This window comes from Beta vulgaris, chromosome 5 (genome assembly GCF_026745355.1).
Source record: "Beta vulgaris subsp. vulgaris cultivar EL10 chromosome 5, EL10.2, whole genome shotgun sequence".
Taxonomy (NCBI): domain Eukaryota; kingdom Viridiplantae; phylum Streptophyta; class Magnoliopsida; order Caryophyllales; family Amaranthaceae; genus Beta; species Beta vulgaris.
Window position 1 is genome coordinate 34297464 of NC_079206.1, and position 9717 is coordinate 34307180.

General features: G+C 34.9%; 1 long non-coding RNA gene across 1 annotated transcript; it reads left to right on the forward strand.

The window, feature by feature from the left end:
* The first annotated feature begins 606 nt into the window (after positions 1-606).
* Positions 607-3192, forward strand: LOC125497502 (uncharacterized). The gene is made up of 3 exons (XR_007274340.2): positions 607-2282; positions 2404-2452; positions 2738-3192. It is a non-coding gene; the product is annotated as an uncharacterized LOC125497502 (long non-coding RNA).
* Positions 3193-9717: the final 6525 nt, after the last annotated feature.

Consider the following 9717-nt stretch of genomic DNA (forward strand, 5'->3'; position numbering starts at 1 on the left):
GTACTATGCTCTGAAAAACGTACCTTTCCCTTGATTTGAAGGACTATTTATAATGTCTGAAATGACTGTTGTACCTTGATGTCCCCCTAATTTGGGAGCATCTGATTAGCTAAGCAATAATGCTATGCCACATGGTGATCACTGATTTCAAAAAAATGTATTTTAGTCCATACAAGCTTCTGGTCCATGTACTTTACAATAATAGAAGAGTGCCACTTGTAGGATTTTGATGAGGCCACGTGTCATGCCTATAGCCGTTGATTTTTAGGCTACAATAATTAAGTAGATATCTCCATATCTACTCAAATCATCAGTGAAGGTAATGAAGTAATTAAACCTTGCCCTTGCCTTTTTGCTCATAAGACCACAAACATCTGTATGTATGAGGCCCAAGAGATCGATGGTGTAATAACCTAGTTTTTAAGTAGCTTTAGTTAAAAATTAACTATATTTTATTAGCTTTAATTATCTGATAATGTATATACAACATTACTTTTGGAAATCTTAGTTTGCTTTTAGGAATGATTTGTAATATGCATTTGCATTCTAAATTATAAAATGAGTTGGTTTTTGGTTTAAATTAAAAAAAAGGGTTATATTGATTCTCTCTCCTCGTGTCTTCTACATAGTTAGCCAAGAAAGCTCAAGCTCATGAGCTGTCAATATCCTAAGTCTATACCAACTAATCCTCATGATTAAATGCCTATAATTCTTCTCAAATTCATGATTCATTACTGATTTCTTTTCCAAGGATTTAAACCCCAAAACTTATATCTTTTTCTCACGTCTGTTCTTTCCGTCTGTTTTCTGTATCATACAGTTGGTTTTTGTCAATAATTTCTGCGATAACTTGCTGCTATTCAACCAAGCTGTTGTTGCTCTTATTCTGCTGTGGACCTTAATTGCCCCTGTTCCGTGTTCTGTTCATCTAAGTTCAAGTCTTCTTCATCTCTTTGATTGCATGAAGAACCCTATTCAATTGTGATGGAGGCATAATTTTCTATGCCAAATTTCTGTAATTAAATTTATTTATCAAAATCAAAACCCATTTATGTATATTATACTTAATCGCTCTAATTTTTACAATGTAAAATTGCATGCTTAAACTGAATATTTTAAGTAGTCTTATTATTTAAATTAGTTTGTTGAGTGGGTTTAATTAGTATCTCATAAGTTGAGATTAAAACCCAAAGTCGAGATAATTTCAAGAGTGAAATTGATCTTTGCGTTTTTTAAGGTGCAAATTAGCTTATCGACTGTGTATGGAGTTCAGCTGCAATAAGTTTTTTTTGAACGGTGCTGCAATAAGTTTTGTACAAGTATATTATATTTGGTTTTTATTCAGCTAATAATATATTATGATATTATAAATCTCAACTATTTTACCCCATAATTTCATTAAGTTATGAAGTATAGTTTTCTAGAAAAATGTTAATTAGATTAAGGAGTAAGGTGTACTAATAGAGTTAGTAAAGTTAGCTTATAAGGATTTGTTGTAGTTTATGAAAGGGTTGAGAAAGTATTGCAAGTCAATTTGTTTATAATGATTGAGTAATAAGAATGAATGATAATTGTTGTTATTTTGTGAGGTGATATATGGTTGGAGAACGGTTATGGAGATATATGATTAGCTAGGACGGAGATCAAATCTATGATTCTTCGTGTATCAATTTGAAAGGTACACACATGTTCTTCCACTTTCAAACTTGGAATTTGTCATTCATATAATTATATGGATTTTACGGGTTGAGTTCAACATGCTTTTATATCTTATAAAAGTAAATTGTTTTACAATGAGATTTTCGATTTACGAACCTATGAAGTACGAATTTGATATCTTTTATGAACACGATTAAACTACATTTGTATTCAAATTTTGAGTAAACAAAGGGATTTCGGTCAAAGCATGTTTGACTTATGATTCTAATGTATAACAAGAGATTAATGATTTGCGATATGAGTTTTATATAGAAATTATGATATATATGAATAAAAGTGTATCTATGGTACGAGATTTTGATTATATATAGCCAATTAAAGTAAACTATGACTTTGAGTTATGAGAAAATATGAATTTGTTAAATTATTAATTATGATGGGGAAGAAATTACAGCAGCAGTGATGAACACATTGTGGTATGTGTGTATTCTGAAATGATGGGACATATGTCCTAGAAACAAGTCTTCCAAGCAGTACAAGATTGGTGGGGGAGACGTCCCCATGAGTTTAGAGATGGTTGCAAAGTCCCTTCTCTATTCGTATTCTCTTCCCCAGATTATTTAGTAAGTTGCTTAAGGCATAAACTATAAAAAGTATATTTTGATTCATGAAAATCTATGTATGGAACTAAACTTATTTTGGAAGAGCTAGTATTCGATATGACTCTTTAATGATTTATGACAGATTTTCTACCGAGGAAATGGAAAGTTTCTAAAGGATTTCGTAGTTGGAGGTTTGCTTCCACAATATATTTAAAGTGATCTTTAATTAAGTAATTCTTTTTGGTGACGTTTTTAAAGGAGTATGAGTTTTGACGTAATACCAAGAAAGTGAATTTACAAAATTGATTTTGTACTAGGAGGTTGTGATTCCTAGAATATTTTTTGAAGTAATGTATATGTATTTTGTAAATCTATTTAATGGAATCTACGATATAGCTGAAAGATAAGAAATTGCTTGTGAACACAAATTATTAGTGAACTAAAATCATATTTGTTATGGCTGAATTTTTTGACAGGATGACATTGACGCGATGACGCGATGACTCGATGACGTAATACCATCTGACGTAATGACAAAGTAGATGCAACCCGAAGACACAGAGAAGGATGCAAGATTGAGAGTAGTGCATTGAATGGTTACGGTCCAGCCAAATAAGGCAAGAGCATTATAAGCCATAAATTCAGCTGTTAAAAGGGACAACATTAAGACGCTGGAGCGTGAGCATAGAAGATTCCCCATGATTCAAGCGTGAAGATTAATGTAATAATTAGTGAATTTATTTTTGTATTCTGGGGAAAAAGCCAAGGAAAAAAGAAGGCATATAAAAGGGAGAGAGAGGTCATTGACATGTTTTTTACGCAATATTGTGAGAAAGACATTATAGTGAACTAAGCATTCTTGTAAACGACGATCAGTCACGAAGAAAGATAGTGAACTATATTAGTTTGGTGGATCTCCAACCACCCGCGGTTTTTTACCCATCTTTATTGGGGTTTTTCGCGTCACCACTTTTGTGTGTTCATCCCCTTTTACTCCCCTTTGCATTCTTTCGTCGCATCGTCTTTAACATCATCTGGTTGACACGTCCCACAAACTTTAATTTCATCATAAGTGATAAACTTTAGCATAAACAATATTCAAGATATACTTGTATTTATATTCCGTTTCAGAATACTTATATTGTGAGTTCACTTATCTAAGGAAAAATAGTAAATTAAGTACATATGTTTTAAGCCACTATAATGAATTTATGGTTGGACAGTATGTACTCAGTTTTTCTGATTTTGTTCTTGGAACCTGTCCTGGTGGGGGTAGAGTTCATTGTTAGTGATCTTGCAGGTGTGTCTGAGGCTCGAAATGGATCAAAAGAAAGAGTTGGGTTATAAAATTATAGTTGGATCAATGATTCAGAGGTTGTATCTCGAAGTATTTGAGGATTTATTTGAGAATAAAATATTTAGTGTTTTGGGAATTGAGTAAGGTATTATGTAATTTGTTATTTGGTTTGAAGGTGATTGTTGTGGGCCTCGACACACAGGTCCATAATCGCTTTATATGTTTCCGCTGCGAGTAAATATAATTCGAGGTTATAAAGTGTTAATTAAGATTTATGAATGCTAAGTGGGTTTAGCTAGCAGCTCGAATGTGCGGGCTGTTATAGCTAGCCCTTTCACGCTTTCCAGTAACCAGTGATTTTGTCATATTACCCATTAAGCATGATTGACATACATCAAATGATTCGAAATCGATTGATGGAAGAATACCATCCTATTGTAACTTTTGGATACGCTTTTGGTTTATATGACCCATTCTACAATGCCAAATGTAGCTTAGGTTAGAATCATTTGATTTTAGTTTCTTGCTATCTATGTTATATACTTGTACTGACCTATCAAGCACATACAAGCCATTTATCAATTTAGCACTAGCATGGAACAAATTATTGTAGGAAATGGAACAACACTTGTTCTTAATTTTTGAAACAAAAACCCTTCAGAATCCAAAACAGAAACAGAAATTATGTTCTTAGTTACCGAAGGAACAAAATAACAATTATTGAGTTCTAAAACAAAGCTAGATGGCAAATGCAGACTATAACTTCTTATAGCAAGTGCAGCAACCCATGCTCCATTTCCAACGTGCAGCTCTACCTCGCCCTTTGCTAGCTTCCTACTTCTTTTTAGTCCCTGCACATCATTAACTATGTGAGAGCCACCATCGGTATCAAATACACATACAAAAGTAGAAGTCAAACTGATTTCTATAACAAGTATATCTGAAGTGGAAGCCCCAGACTTCTTTTCCTCCAAGTATACAGGATAGTTCCTCTTCCAGTGTCCTATCTATCTTGTGACAGTGGAAGCACTTGCTTTCTGCGACAACCTTTGGCTTGGCTGTTGGATTAGGTTATTCAGCAACAACAATAACTTGCTTGCCTTTGTCCTTCTTTCCTGCCTATTTCTTATTGAAACCCGTTCCCTTTTGAACCATAAAAACCTCTTTCTTTGGTTACATCTTAGGGATGTTCCTCTCAGCATTGACCAAGAACCCATGAAGCTCTTGCAAAGTCTTTTCAGACTCATTCATGTTGAAGGTCATCCTGAACTGATTGAAATTGTTAGACAATGAATAGAGAATGATGTCAGTAGGCAACTCAACCCTATAAGGGAATCCAAGTCATTCCATGTTTTCAAAAAGACCCATCATAGTGAAGACATGGGGGCCAACAACTTGACCCAGCTTCATGTGACATTCCAGTATCTCCCTGTTAGTTTCATAACACTTAACTCTGGCCTGAGTCTGGAACATGCCCCACAACTCTTGCATGATCGTATAAGCACCCTTGGTTTCGAACTCTTTTGGAGGTTCGGCTCCATGGCTACTATCATCAGGCAAGTGATTGGTATACACCTATCATTGACCTGTTTAGCATGATGTTTCTTTACTTCAGTCTATTGATCAGTAACAACAAGAAGTGGGGTTCCTAAGACATCCTCTCGACTCTTAGACCTCAAAACGAGTCATAAGGTCCTTTTTCCAGTTTATGATGTTTTCACCATTCAACCTGTCCTTTTCGAGAAAAGGAAAAATATTGAAAACGGGGTTGTTGATGTTGTTGTTTCTATTAGACATAGTATCTACAGAGTAAAAGCAAAAGCAAAGTTCCATTTTATGTTTATAAAAGAACCTAAAACATGTAAAGGGTTTCTAGGTTTATCACCTATTGAATTTTAATGTCCCATTATATAAGTGAATGCAATATCCTATCAACAAGGAGCACTAAGTAGACAGAGGCCTTATCTTCAAGTTACATTCTCAAGGTAAGTAAACTCTTTTACTAATTATAACACTTTATAATTCTTGTTTTGATTGAAAAAAATCGCTTGCTTATCTATCTCTTGCTCAAAATCCAAAATACTTTTGATGATTATGTTAAGGATAACCAAACTAAGTTGTAAAATTCCCAATTTCACCTTATTTCCCGAAATTAATGATAATACCCTGTGGAGACATGACCTATTACTATTAATTAAGGGTATAATAAGTACTTTATGTTTGGAAAAGCTAACCTTAATATTTGCGGGACCTAAGTTTATTACATTGTTATGAATTAGTTAACTCTAACACATTGATAACCAACATATAATAAACTTTATAAGCATTTTAAATAATAATAATAAATAAATGCAAATAAATATGATCTAGTATGGCCCCTAATCCTAAGAGCTAAGCATCATTGGCTCCTTCTTGGACTCTTCATGGATTCCCATCCATCTTAATCATGGCCTTCTCTTGATGGGCTCGTCTTTAGATTACATAAGTGTCAAATTAATTTGAATAATATATAAATTAAATAAATTACAAAAATACTTAACAATATGCAGATTGTATTTAAATTACAAGAATACAACACGATATGCAGATCGATTTTCTAACTTAAATTTTGGCCATACTAGTCATCAATAGAAATTATGTCAAATATAAAAGGCCACATAATAATATCATATACTATACTTGCCAACAATTAAAAAAATTCTTAATTAAAGGAAGATGATAAAATATTTAAGTTATTCCTAATCACCTAAAAGATTCTATCCTAGAAAATCTAGCCTACCAACTTTAATTAGATTAAAAAATTAACTTATGGATTTAATTTATGATGCAGTCATAAAATTAATTAACATAATTGAAATTTACTTAATATTTTCAAAAACACAAAAAATTCTACAAAATTTCTCAAAAAAACAGAATAAAATCGCTGCCAGTTTTTGAAAGAACTAAATCTAAACCAAAAACTTTGCTGCCAGTTACCTTTCAAAATAATTTTATATTTATTATTTTTATTTTAAAAATCATGGAAGCCGGAGGAGCACAAAGACTACTTGCACGCCGGCACTGCACCACCACGCGGCACAAAACTCCCATGGACCACCGAATCTCGTCGGTCAATTCCTCTACGAGCCCACGTCGGTCAGAGGCTGGCAACGCCAGTTAGCAGCACAATGCTGTTGCGCACTTTGTGTGTCACATACGTCGCTGCTGCAGCGACTCCCTTCGCCGCCTGCTCGCCGGCAGTCGTCGCCACGCCACGCCGACTACTCGCCGGCAGACCATCGGAGCAGCCACTTGCCATGGCTGCTCCTCTTCCTGCCTCTATTTTTTTTTTGCTTAATTTGAAGGAAATTTAAAATACAACCTTGTGTAAAATTAATTTAGTTATCTTAATTAAATGAAACATAAACTCCTTTATGCCTAATTTAGAAAACTAATTTGTAATCTCCATTTTAATTAATTTTAGGGTTATTCACATAAAACGCTTTTTACATGAATTGATTTTCATACATAATATAAATAATTTTAAACATGAAAATCAGATTAATAATATGGATTTAATATTCGAAATTTTTAGATCTAAAATCAGATTTTAAATTTTAAAAATTAGGGTTAAACGTTCAAATTAAAATTAAGTAATTAAATATCCATTTAAACAATTCCAATTATTATATCCATAATTCAATTGCTCCCCTTAATCAAATTAAAATTAGTCATACACATTAAAATAAATCTAAATATTATGACCAAAAACCTATATGCAAGAGGCTAAAACTGATACCACTGAAGGATTATAAGTACTATAAGTGGAATTTCATGAATAATATTCATAAGCACTTAAACAGGATCACCTGCATGTACATTCAAAGATCACATAATAATTTAGAATTACCCTTTGAAGCGTGATTTTCACAAAGCGCATCGAGATACGGAGATAGAACCGCAACTGAGATTCTTCTACTAGGTCCACCCATCCAGATCAATGGTCCACCAATGCTACTTGGAAGGAAGAAGGACTATTCTATTTCTTGGAGCAGTATTACGTAACTTTTGAAGAGAGAGAAAAGAAGAGAGAGAAAAATAATGAGAGAACACTGACTACATTATTTTCTAATGTCCACACCTAATTATATGACCAAATTAGATTAGGAATCCTCTCCTTTTCTTTCTCTTTGGCCGGCCACCTCTAGAGTCCTTCATGGACTCTAGGTCTTTGTGCTGTTGATCGAGATTGTGTAAGTGTGACATCGTAGGATCCATCTAATTGGATTTTGAATTTATCATTTACTAAACTGAAGTTAAATATCATTCTCTAGCAATTTAATGAATTTGTTATATCCATAATATGATCCATGTTATATTTAATAATGACATTAAAATCGAGAACATAATTCCTTTTAATTTAATCACGGATTGAAATTTTCTTACTAGAAGGATTATTTTAGTCGTGGAAGCGTTATTTAGTGTTACAGATTTTCTTTTGCAATAGTGTCAAAAGTTGACAACCAATCAGATTAACGGGTGAATACATCTGTATTTGGATTGCATTATTGTTTATTGATGCTATTATGTGATCGACTTTAGATGATAAGGTACGATAAAGTGATAAATAACTAAATTATCATCATACACGTATGTTTCTTTCCTTATCAAAAACAAAAACCTCTACTTATCAAAAAACATTAATCAGCCAAATAATGCATTTGGTTGTCGTCTCGTCGATGCCTCGTTTCCAGTTGACCTTTATTAAAAAGAAACTTAAACGAGGAATAATGCAGTTATTTATTTCTATACGTTGACGGAACTAAATAATGCAGTTTTATATTCATATTTCTAAGAAATTATGGCATACAATAATTCTATTATCAAAGTTGAAATATGGATGTTCAAGAAGTTTGAAAAAGAGTTTCTATGACTTTATCGTGTAGATTTATTCTGGTAATATATATTTTGACTAAGCTGCGTTTGACAAAAGGCCTTGCCGCGTTGGCAACATATATGACAATAGCAGGAATTTACATCTCTGTCCTATAAAAGAAAAGGAAATGACATGTATGAGTGACTATTGATTAGCTATTCACCGGGTATTATATATATATATATATATATATATATATATATATATATATATATATATGTATGGGGGCTGACTAAGTTCCATACCGGTTCAATTGATACCGGTCTAATAGCTTTTGGGCTTACGAGTCTGGGCTAAGATCCATTTTATATCTGCAGCGCCTACGGGCCTAAAAGGATATAATTTCTGTAAAAGATAAGAATATATCCTAAGGGAATATTCTTGGGAATCTCTCCCGTGATTCCCGGGCCCAACAAAGAGATGGGCTTAATCAAGTCCCTATATATACTCCGTTGATCTGAGTCATAAGGTGCGTACACGAATCCCAATACATTATACTGGAGAGCTACCGGCTTTAAACCTAATACTGACTTAGGCATCGAGGGGCGTTCCTCGGATCAACCCCCGAGGCTAGTTCACTTATTCTATTTTGCAGGAATCCAACCCGGCTTGAATACAAGGACTTACCGGTTCAGAACCCTGTGATTTGTCCCATACCGGAACAATTGGCGCTAGAAGGAGGGCGAACAATACCTTGTAGTCTAAGCCATCCCTTGCATCCAAACAACCCTTATGGATCCTAAGCAGCCATTAGGGATGCCGGAAACCGATGAGAACAATGTCCCCATTGACCAAGCACCCCCGGGGTATTCAACTCCGCTGCCGGCCGCTAGGCACACTCGACCGCCTGTGAACACTAGGAAACTCCTGAAACTCCCCAGGAAGAATCTTCCACACCTTGCAGAATATGTTCACCCCAGAGCAACTCAGAAGCGCAGCAGAAGTGTTTCAGGCAATGGCAAGCGGAACTCCACCGACCGGTCCCCGGCCAAAGCGACCCTTGAGCAGAGCCCACAGTCCGGTGAGAAAACTTCGTCACCATGGACGGGCCGCCAAGGTGAGCGAGACCGGCATGACCAGGATCAGGTGGCATATTCGAAGACCCCCACAGAGCAGGTAGGGAATGAGGAGGAAGAAGAGGAGGAGGCGCAGGATACTGAGGTTCAGCAGCATTCCTCCCAGCCGAGAAGCCGAAGTGAATACCGGCGTAGAGCGCAGGTGTCATTGCGGAATTCCCCTTTTCC